At 38.1% G+C, this 11,029-nt stretch overlaps 1 protein-coding gene across 40 annotated transcripts in view; it reads left to right on the top strand.

Annotated features, from left to right (window-relative positions):
• Positions 1-11,029, top strand: part of NRXN3 (neurexin 3) — a 1,571,803-nt gene that overhangs the window by 1,556,636 nt on the left and 4,138 nt on the right. For 3 of the 40 annotated variants that reach the window (XR_006705193.1, XR_006705194.1, XR_006705195.1), the window contains one exon: positions 4,000-4,674. The exons of the other annotated variants lie outside the window; for them this stretch is intronic. The gene's annotated coding sequence lies outside the window, so the exon portion shown is untranslated. The remainder of the gene's footprint in view (positions 1-3,999; positions 4,675-11,029) is intronic. 40 annotated transcript variants of the gene reach the window in all.

An 11,029-nucleotide genomic window follows, 5' to 3' on the forward strand; every position in this document is an offset into this window, starting at 1 on the left:
AGAAATAAATACCATGTATGAAGCAGGCTTCTTCACCCCTTCCTTGAGCATCACTCATGTCTTGAGGAAGAGGTTGTGAGAAGTCCGAGTATATGCAGCACTCATTTTATGACACAGGTGACAGCCATCCCCACCTTCCTGGATTCCATATCCATTCTCAGAGTCTCCATTTTTATTCTAGTCCAAACCATGATTCAGAACTGAGCCATTGGTTCTCCCAGAAGAATCCCTCCCTTCTTCTTGTGGACATATAAAATAGCAATCAGTGAAATGTTTTTGTATCTTTCAAAGGAGGGACAGATGAGGATATTTACCTGATATACCTAATGCAAAAAAAAAAACCTTGAAATCCTCAGGAAGTATTTGTTCTCCAAACTTCTCTCTTAGCCCACCCTACTTGTAATGTTTCAAGTCTTTCCCTGGAATTGCACTCAGATTCCCAAGAAGGTTTCCTTTTCCTTCCTTTCTCCACTGTTTTCCCTCAGAAACTTAAAATATTTAGTTATACAAAGTAGTTCATTTGGGCCTCCTCTTGGACCTCACTTGTACACACTGAAGGCAATGTCCCTTAGACAGCAGGATCCACTCTCCCAAAAAGGTGGGTCTGTAGCTTGAGTTACCTGATCATGTCTTTTGAATGTGTCAAGCCCAACTCGAGGCAGTTTAGAAAACAATTTTTTTTAACAAGTGCATTCCCCAAGGTGAATCCTGATCAATGTAATTCTGTCTTATTGCATTTGATGTTTTTAAAAGTTTGACTTTACATTTAGACAGGTTATTTGGACATGGTGGGATACAAATGGTTGCATCAAAATATGCTATTTCAGGTCAAATTATTGTATTATTTGTTCTCAATGGCAAGCATCATTCTAAAGCATTCTTAACACTCACCATGTAGAGGCATAGGTGGAGAACCATGTAGTTATTGATAATAAAACCTAACACACATAGCTAATGAAAGATTAAAATAAACCTGGGACATAATTATGAGCTACTAGCAATATTACTTTGTATCTTACATTAAAAATCAAACAAGCTTTGTGTATGTAACTGATGGCTGACTTATAAGCATGTATGTGCCCTATATTCAGGCTGTGTTGGCTTCATTTGAAACTATGGCTTCCATGGGTTTAAAAAATACATATTTTATTTGCAAAGTGACAACCCCAAATTTTACTATGTTCAACTGTTTAAACCGGTGATTTCCAGAATGTTAATGGTGTCCTACTTGTATGAGTTTTTAAAAAAGCTATTTTGAAATAGGTAAATTACCAAAATTATGATAGATCTTCTCAAAACACCTCTTGACACCTCTTGTTATCCAGGAGTATGTATATACTGGAAGTATCTTATTCTTTAAGTCTCGTACTTAGTCCAGTATGTTTCACACTTTAAAAAGTTGCCTACGGGCACCTGGGTTCCTTAGTTGGTTGAACATCTGACTCTTGATCTCAGCTCAGGTCTTGTTCTCAGGGTTGTGAGTTCAAGCCCCACATTGGGCTCCACTCTGGGTGTGGAGCCTACTTTAAAAAAATTGCCTATGAAACAAAAAACAGCCTATCTGAATATCATCAAAACCAACTTTGTTGTAAAGAAGTCACTTGATACCTTGTGAGGCCATATGAGCATTTATAGAGTCTTCTCATACAATACAATTCATTGTTAAAAGTATAAGTATTCAAAAAAATCAGCGCACCAAGGGTTTTTCTCTTCCTATATTATTGGGATGTTTTTTCCCTCCTTCTGCAACCTCCCAGCCGTCCTTTGTGAAGTTCCTACTATAATGATTAACATTATTAAACCAGAGACTAAAAATCTTGGTACGGACTGACCCATGGGGACACGTTATTATACTTATTTTAATAAAATAATAAAAGGGGCGTCTCATAGGGGGCAAAAGTCTAACTCATCCTCACAATTTATTCCTTTTCGTGAAAGTCACCCAGCAAAGTTCTCAGGAGTGACTAAGATTGTGTCAGAACCAGGTGCTCTCAAGTGTCTCACCTTTGTGGTTTGCCGACCTGGGTTTCCCAGTCCTTGGTTGGACATTAATATTCTCATAGGGATATAGTATTGACTATAACTCTCGGGATCTCTTCCAGTAGAGGCCGAGGCCATTTCTAAAAACTCCTTCCACACACACACACACACACACACACACAACACCTACTCAAACACTCTCCCTTCTCCTTGCCCCTCACCTTCCTCCTCTCCCTCTCTCTTTTCCATCTTTCTCAATAGAGATTGAATGGAACATCTGTTTCCCACATGATCTCTAGAAGACTGGAGATAGTATAGTTTCCCCCAATGCAGTTTGAATATACCCTGCTCATTTCCTATCTATTCTGTACTCTACAGATACACTGTGCCGCTGTGTTCTTCGGAGTAGAGAGGGTGTGAGCCTGATAAACGGAATAGCGTGAGTGTAATACACACACACACGCACGCACGCTATCCCATTTATCAGGCTCATTTTATGAACACTCTATTGTCACCAATGGTACCCCGGCAATGTGGCAAAACCCAAGAAAATCATATGGAACACTGCAATTATATCCTCTCTATGACTTACAAAATATGCCTTGTAGGTCTGTGAATGAATATGGGATAAGCTTTCTAGAACAGAACCCATGAACCCATGTATATTTTTTATTTCACTTCCTATCACTACAGTCTCCACTTCAGCCCCCAACATGCATATACATAGGCACATGCTTTCCTTCTTATAATTGGCAGGAAGCCTTGGGATGCCCTTTGCCCCTACTGGAAAGGCATGAAACTAAGTCTAGTACTTTCGTCCCACCCCCAAATCAGTTTTGTCTTGCTGACCTCTCCCCAACCCCAGCTTGCTGTTCTGTTTTTCTATTTTCCCTAAATGCAACTTACTTTAAGCATGTATTAACTTGATTAACATTCCTACAGTTAAAGCCTAATAGAAGATTACCCATTTGTCAGTCTTAGCCACTTTCTTCTCTTTCAAATGTCTACTTATGACGTACATCCAGACTGCACGCCCTTTTTATTTTTTTTAAAGAAGCGAAACCAAAAAAAATTTTTTTTAAAAATGCAAAATTCATTTTTAAAGGAAATGCAAAATTTGTTTTTAATTTTGGCTATCACCAAAAGGGGAATCAACAAGCCAGAAAACAAAAAGCAAAAAGCAAAAAAAAAGTGTCCCCTGACTGCTCTGTCTGTGCCTCCTCAGCGTGTGCATCTGGTTGTTCATCTCTGAAAGTCTGTGAAATCCTTTTTCCTTTAAACTTTTTTGTTCTTTTCTCCCTTTTTGTTTGGGAATTAAGTGCTTTTTGTATTATATCTATCTATCTATATATATATATATCAATATGTTTCTTTTGATTGCTAGATCTTTAACTTTAGATTTGGTTTTATCCAAAATTATGAGAAAAAAGTTATGAATTGTTTTCTGCAATTTTCCCCCACTCCCTCTTTAAATGTGGAACAACTTCAGCCGCAGAATCCCCACATCCACATCTCTCAAATTAGCGCCTTCTCATTGGGAATCCCGTGCACCCATGGGTGGCAGGGAGAACGTGGATGATGTCATACAGACAGAACCATTTCTCTATAAGGAAGTGACTAGTAACCCAGCAAGTGGGCTCCCTGTACACTTTTGCCTCTCCATCACCTCTGCTAGTCTCCAACCCTCTCCCCTAACTCTAGATGGGGCTGTGTGGCTGCCGGTGAAGTTGTTCAACTTGAATGCATAAATCTAGTCTTCTTGTTTTTGCTTTTAATCTTTTGGTCATTATTATTAGTATTATTATTTTATGTATTTTGGCGACTTTTAGTAGGGAAAAAAGTAACTGTTTTTATTATTTGAAACTTTAATGAAACTGTAATGATTTTTGGAGTAATTGCATGTTGAAGAAGTTGCAGCTTAGGGTGTGTGAGATTGTGTTAGAGTTCTGTTCTTTATTTCTGTAGATGGGCATGTGTAGGCTCATTTGTTTTTGTATATTGCCCATCCCTTCCTTACAGCCAGAAGCTCTAATGCAGCTAGATCACTCCGTGCCGCCCTTACATGGACATGGCGACTCACTTACACTTTCACCCCCATCATCTTCATCTCTTGTGTCGTACACTCATAAATACGACCCTGCCCTCTCTGCATCCCTCCTCCCCACACTTCCCTTCCCTTAGCATTGTTCAAATTTATGTGCTGCCATCCATCCCCTTAAATCTAAAACTTGTCAAAAAGACAAAAATATTTAAAAGACAAATATATATCTGAGAACCTATAACAGTGCAGAAGTTCATTCAAAACCCTTCATTCAGAGAATTTTTTAAAGGCAAATTATAAAAGTAAACAGGTTTTTTTTTAATTTTTTAAATCACTGCAATCGGAATTATTTCAAATTCAAAATCGATGCCCTCCCAAGCCCCTCAGAGAAAAACTTTGTTAAAGTGCAGATTTTTTTTTCTTTTCATGTTATGTGGTGTGGATGTATGTGTTGTTGCCTCCCTGTATCATCCTCTGTTGTAAATTATTATATTTGAAAAATTAGACATTTTGCTCAAAAGTTTTTTAAGAAATGACAACAAAAAAGCAAGTTACAAGAATGTGGCAATCCTATTTGTCCAAGAGCATTCTTACACAACTTTCTTTTGTAAATTTTTCTTTCATGCCAAAAAACATGCGGGCAATTTGTTGATGTAAGTTGACTATAAATTAATATGGTATGCTTTTTTCATTTAAGTTATTTTATCTATATGGAAATGACTGTTTTCTTTGTTTTCCAAAAATAGCCTCCTTTTTTTTTTTAATTTGCTTTTACTTTTTTTTCCCCCTGCCCTTATACTGTGAATGCCTTGTGAATGTTATTTGCTCTCCTTTCCTTTAGTTTACTTTGGCCTTGATATTAGTTTTATTTTCTACTATATGCTTTTGAAGACAGTATTAAATATTTTATTTCATTTGTGCCTATCTGCTTAATTTTCACTGTTATGTTTTGTGCTGAATTGCTTCTAATGATCAATGTGAACTCTACTGTTCATAGAAGGGGTGGGTAAGTTGTTCTCATCATCCAAAGGAAGCCTAGCCTCTTTGCCTGAACCAACTTTAAAGCCTTGAGAATAATGATATGCTCTACAGTGGGATGTTAAATTGGTTACAGCCTATGGGAGGCCTGTACCCCCAGAAGAAAAGAAGTTAACGCCAAGTATTATCAGTGGTAATACATCCTAATTTAACTCCTTAGAAAGCATTCAGGGAAATCAGTCCTTTATTGTATTTTCCTTCAGCAAAGGGAAATTAAGGTGCTCTCAAGTGACAATAGTAGAGTTTGGTTATCCAGGATTCTGCCACCACCATCGCTGCAGACTCCAAAATTGATTTTATTGAGAATGAAGGCATCAAGAATCCCAGGTGTCTAGGGTATTATCCTGTGATAATGATGGCTTTCAATGTATAGAATTAACTACTGGTGAAAACAAACACTCATATACAGAGAGCACACAATTCTGTCTCTCCTTCTCCCTCCCTACATCCCTCCCAGCTTCTCCCTCCTCTCTCCCTCCCTCTCTTCCTGCCTCCCAGCCTGTTTCTCTCCCCCTCAGCCTTTCCCTCCCTGTGTCCCTCCCTGCCTCTTTCTTTCTCTTCTTACCTCCTTCCATGTCCCTCTCTCTCTCCTTCCCTTCCTCCTTTTCTCCCTCTCCCTCCCAGCATCTTTTCCTCTTCCCTCCCTCCCTTCCTGCTTCTTTCTCTCTCTCCCTCTGGCCCATTCTCTCCCTGCCTCTCTCCCACTCCCTCCGTTTCCCTCCCTTCCTCTTTCTCTATCTCCTTCCCTCCTTTCTTGCCCCCTCTCTCTCCCTCCCCTCCAACTTCTCTCTCTCTCTCTGTCTCTTTCTCTCTGCTCCCCCTCCTCTTTTCCCTTTCATTTAATAGTTGCTATTTCTCTCCTGGATTTAATCAAGTAAACTTTAAAAGGATCCTAAGATCCTACCGAGAAGAAACATGATAATTTTAACATCTAAAGTTTTATTTAGGAAATCTTTCAGGTAGGTAAGTACTGCCATTTTGTGTGACCTTAGAGGTGAAAATACCCCCTGAGGTTAAAGGTATTTGGATTAATGTTGCCTTACGCACTCTGGGAAAGATAAGATGGGTAGGTAAGGAGTGCTATACCAGGAGCACTTGGGTGGATCTGTTGGTTAACTGTACAACTCAATTTTGGCTCAAGTCATGATCCCAAGGTTCATTTGGTGGGACTGAACCCCTCATAGGGCTCTGTACTGCTCTGTCTGCTTGGGAGTCTCTCTCTCTCTCCCTCTCTCTCTACCCCTCCCCTACTCATGTTCTTACTCTCATTCTCTTTCAAACTAAACATTTTAAGAAAAAAGAAGGGCTGTATCATTTTTAAATAGATTACTTGTTTCACTTTAATTTCAGATATAGTGTTATCTGAAACTGTTACAGAAATATCCGACTGAATGGTGGGTAATAGATGTATTTCTAACACAGAAGCTTTAATGAATGGGCTTTCTCTGCCTCAGTTTATATGATTTTATATTGTTTCATGTGCTGGATGATATTTTGGGTTTAAAACTAAGAACTTCCTAAATGGGGTGTTATTTTATCTAATAGAATTTATTTTTGTTGAGGAAGCTATCCATTGGTGAATTTAATAAAGGGTTAATCATGTTTTTTAAATACAAGCTTTTTGAATTAGTAGTTCATTCTTCAAAGCTGCATTTAAAATAGCCCCAATAACCTAGATCCTATATTATTATATTTGTACCCTAGCATGAGGCTACTACATTAAAAAAATGATCAGAAGAAAGTGATCAATGATGTATAGGCCCAAAATGTTAATAGAAATAATACTATTAACTGGCATTTTGAAGTAACAATGGATTCTATGCTAAATACTTAGTATGCATATAATTAACATTAGCATGCATTATTATTCACACTGGTGTTTGAGATAGGCGTGTTATTATTTACATTTTACAGAGAGTTTAAGAAATTTCACTGAACTCACATGGCTAGTAAACCACAGAGCTCTGATGTTAACCTGAGTATGAGTGCCTCTAGAGACAAAGCCCTTAATCAATAAGGAAGTGAAAAATTCTACTTGGCATGCCTTATTTTACAATGTATAATGATATCCAGGGCCTTTGTCTCATCTTACCTGGGCATATGTTGAAAAATCGAATCTGTAGCCTTTCAGAATCAAATCCATTTCAGACAAACTAGAGGGAAAAATGCCCCACCTCAAGATTCTCGTCTTACTAAAATGTAAGTTAAGCCCCTTTGAGCCCCTTGAGTTTTTCTGGAGCCTTCTCCCCTGGTACTTGCCATGTTTGTCCATGGCAATTTTTCCTGAAAGTGGAGAAGAATTTCATGATTACAGACTTCAGGATCTTTATGTGCTACAAGTACACAATGCTTTGGCACCAAGTAATTAAGTGAATGTCATTCAACAACTAATTTATGGGGGAAAAGGATGATTTTTCCATATTACATGACTATATCTCAGTAGTGAATTAGAAACATGCAAATAAGAGATGAGGTAAAGAACCTAAATATAAATAAAATAAATTCAAGGAATTGGAGCCTGGTGTCCTCTCTCAGTCTGGCTCTTTAGTGTCATTGTTTTGGTATTTTTGTGACTTCTCAGACTTGAATGTCTCCAGAGAGGAAAAGGTTGGAGCCACATTGAAATTTCATGCTGCCCTTGTTTTTTCAGATGACCCACTACATTCACTATCACCTGCGAAATTCTCACAGTTCAGAAGAGTTCTATTAAATTTTTAATACACTGTCTTTTTCGATGGCAGAGAGCCCCTTTTGCTGGATATCAGCCCTAGACACATGAATTATATATCTATAAATACACTCATAAAGCAAAAAAGCAGGGCAGCCTTCAGGGCTAAAATAGACCTTTTATATCCCTAGTGATCTCTCTAGTTTAAAGAAAAGCACAACCCTGTCAAAAACGGGTATATATTCCTGATTTAAAATGCTAAGGTTAAGGAATAAAGATAGTTCTTATTCCAAGCCAAAGACAAATTCTGGGGAGGGAACAGGAAATTAGGGTGTTGATGGCCTACAGGGTTTCTGTCCCTCTGCCTGTAACCCCTTATGATTTTAGGCTTGCTGCTTCTATGAATATGAATCTTTATAAGCATAGACGTCTGGTAGATCACTGACTCCATAGTCTTTGGACATTGGGGAAAAAAAACATAGCTGCTCCAACATTTCTGAAGACAATCACTTTGGATTAAAACAAACATAACATCTTAAATAGCTTCCTACAGTCTAAGTTATTTCTGTTAAGGATCTAATCATGGAAAAATATATCCCTCATCTCATCTCAAAGGATGTGTGCCCTCATATTCCCTAGGACACTATATAATCATCCTAAATCTTAAAGATGGAATTTGATATTAAAGTAGCTTATACACCCTCACACACCTGTCCCAGGCACCTTGCACTATTCTCTAAAATTTTCCACCTATTTTTACTCCAATTTCCATTTGTAACAACAATTCCTGCATCCCAGTTGACTTTCTTTTAAGCTGAAGACACTCTTCCGATTTTCTTGAGAGGGCAGGAAAGGGGGTGGATTATGAAAGCTTCTACTATTCTCCCACTGGAATTGGGGCTCACATTTCCCTGACAGGGGGCATCATTTATCATTTTCTACCACTGCTGCCAGGATTAATAACAAAATGGCAAAGAAAACTGAAGATTAGTAATTTGGACACATTCTTTTGTTTAAACTCTAAAATAGCATACCTAACATTTTTGGTTTGGAAATAAGCTCTTATTTCACTTAGGGGCTCATCAACCTTTTAGAAGCTCTTTATAAATCAGCTAGCTTTAGGACTCTCTTTCCACTTCATTATGAAAGTGATGGTGTTCAGTTATTTTTTTAACACGAGAAAGATTAAAAGGTGTTGAATTGAGAAGTGAATAGCAAAAGAAAGTGGGGGCGATTCAACTGCAGAGTGAGCAATTTGTAGATTTTGTAGATTTTTTTACAACAAAGATACTGCAGAAGCTTTAGATTGAAAAAAAGGGGTGGGGGGGAAGGAGGCAAATTTAAGACTGCAGTTGGGTGTCACAGATGGTACACTAAAATTGCAAATGAATGCCACTCTGTAATCATGAAGACAGTAATCTTAATCTCACTTAAAGGGACACCAGCACACTACTTAACAATTTGCCTTTATATTTAAGTTATCCATACCAGGCTTTTGCCTTTCAACACATCGGCTATTCCTGATCCTTTATCCCAGTTTCCTCTCTGCTTAATATATGTGGAGTGGATTTTTTATCATTTCCCTAAGGAACAAATACTGTCAGTATTTGTGCCAGGAAAGAGCACATGTGCTAAACCTTTGTTCTAGGTGGGATGGGTAAAAAATCCTGTCTTGTTCTCTGAAGGAAAGTAAAATCATCCCTGAGTAATCTCTAGGGAACCTTCAAACAGATTGCATGGGCCATCTCATCTCTCTTCTCATTGCCTTCTCTTTTCTACTTACACACTGCCTTCTTCCATGGGTCACCTTAAATATAACACTTGCCACCCCCACCCTACTAGAAGAATAAGGAGAGAAACTCAGGGTTAGTTTTAGTACTGGCTTACCTTTCGGGAACTGTGCTCCAAATCCCATTTATAAAACCTAGAAAAAGTTGTAAATTATGCATTAAATCAGTTGCAAGATATATGAATTATATATATTCACAATGTAAAAAAAAAAAAAAAAAAAGGCATGTTGGTCCAGTAAAGCAAGTCTGATGACGAATCTGCAAAGATCATTTTACTCAATAGTTTGAAACACCAAGCACTGGAAGAGAAGTTTGGGGTTAGAGCATAACCCAAAACATCATCCTGAAATTCTCAGAAAGGTTGTTTTATTTCGCTACGTATGGTAACATCATCAGGTAGGACAGAGATGATTATCCCTTCCAAATAATACACATCATGTACATTATTGCCACCCTCCCCCACCTCAGTTTCTCTCTGTATAACACAATGTTATTGGCTAAATATGGAGGAAGTAAAGCTTCTGAAATGGGTACAAGTGGTTCTTCTTGGGTGCTCTGAAGGTATGCAATAGCTTTCCTCTCACAAGGCCCTTCTCTTTAGCACACCTGAAATCTGGACAGTTTACATGCAGCGGTTCTAACTGAGGCACAGGGAAATGTTTAAAGACACATGGTATGGAAAGCTAAGCAGGAGCGTTCTTATTTGTGAGTCCATCTTTATAGGAAGAACCTGGGAAGACCATGTAAACTAAAGACTTGTGCACTTAGAACTTGTGATATTATCACATGTCTGGCTTTGTCACCAATAAGGGGTACCTCAGCAAAAGTCACATCTGATAACAGGCGTTCACACCAACCATCCCATCAGGGTAGTTGCTATGGAGGGCAGAACAGACAAGAACATTGTACCTGGCTGAGAGCTTAATGACCCAGCTCAGAAAGAAGCCGTCAACAATAATATCATATTAGCAACTCAACTGTCTAACTGAAACAGGGAAACATCATGCCCTCCCGGCTAGTGTTTTTTTTAAAACAACAATACATTTTGCAAATAAATTCAATGAGGAGACATGAACTGTAACTTCTGGAGATTCTTTCTCTGTTTGAAAAATAACATTGTAAAGAGACACAGAAGACCTTGATTATCTGGCTTACATACATGAGTAATAAACTTGGCCTTACAATTAAGTAAGCACCACAGAATATTTGTGGTCCCCATGATTTGAAGGCACTCTGATTTAGTGAACTATTCTGCACTGTCTTTCCTGAACTAGTCCACATGTTTATAAATGCAATAACTAGGGTCTGTGGGTAAACCAATTTATTTTTCCCATTTTGGATAAGAATCGCTGATTTTAAAAACTCACTTTGCTATCTCTACATCTCTGAATCTAAATTTCCAGTAAATCATGGGTATCTAGTCGGGGTATTTAAAAAATCTAGTGTTGAGCTCAGCATATATTGCATATAGCATAAAAGCAATGCATAAACATAATGTGAGACCAAGGCAAG

Source organism: Leopardus geoffroyi, chromosome B3, assembly GCF_018350155.1.
Source record: "Leopardus geoffroyi isolate Oge1 chromosome B3, O.geoffroyi_Oge1_pat1.0, whole genome shotgun sequence".
Classification (NCBI taxonomy): domain Eukaryota; kingdom Metazoa; phylum Chordata; class Mammalia; order Carnivora; family Felidae; genus Leopardus; species Leopardus geoffroyi.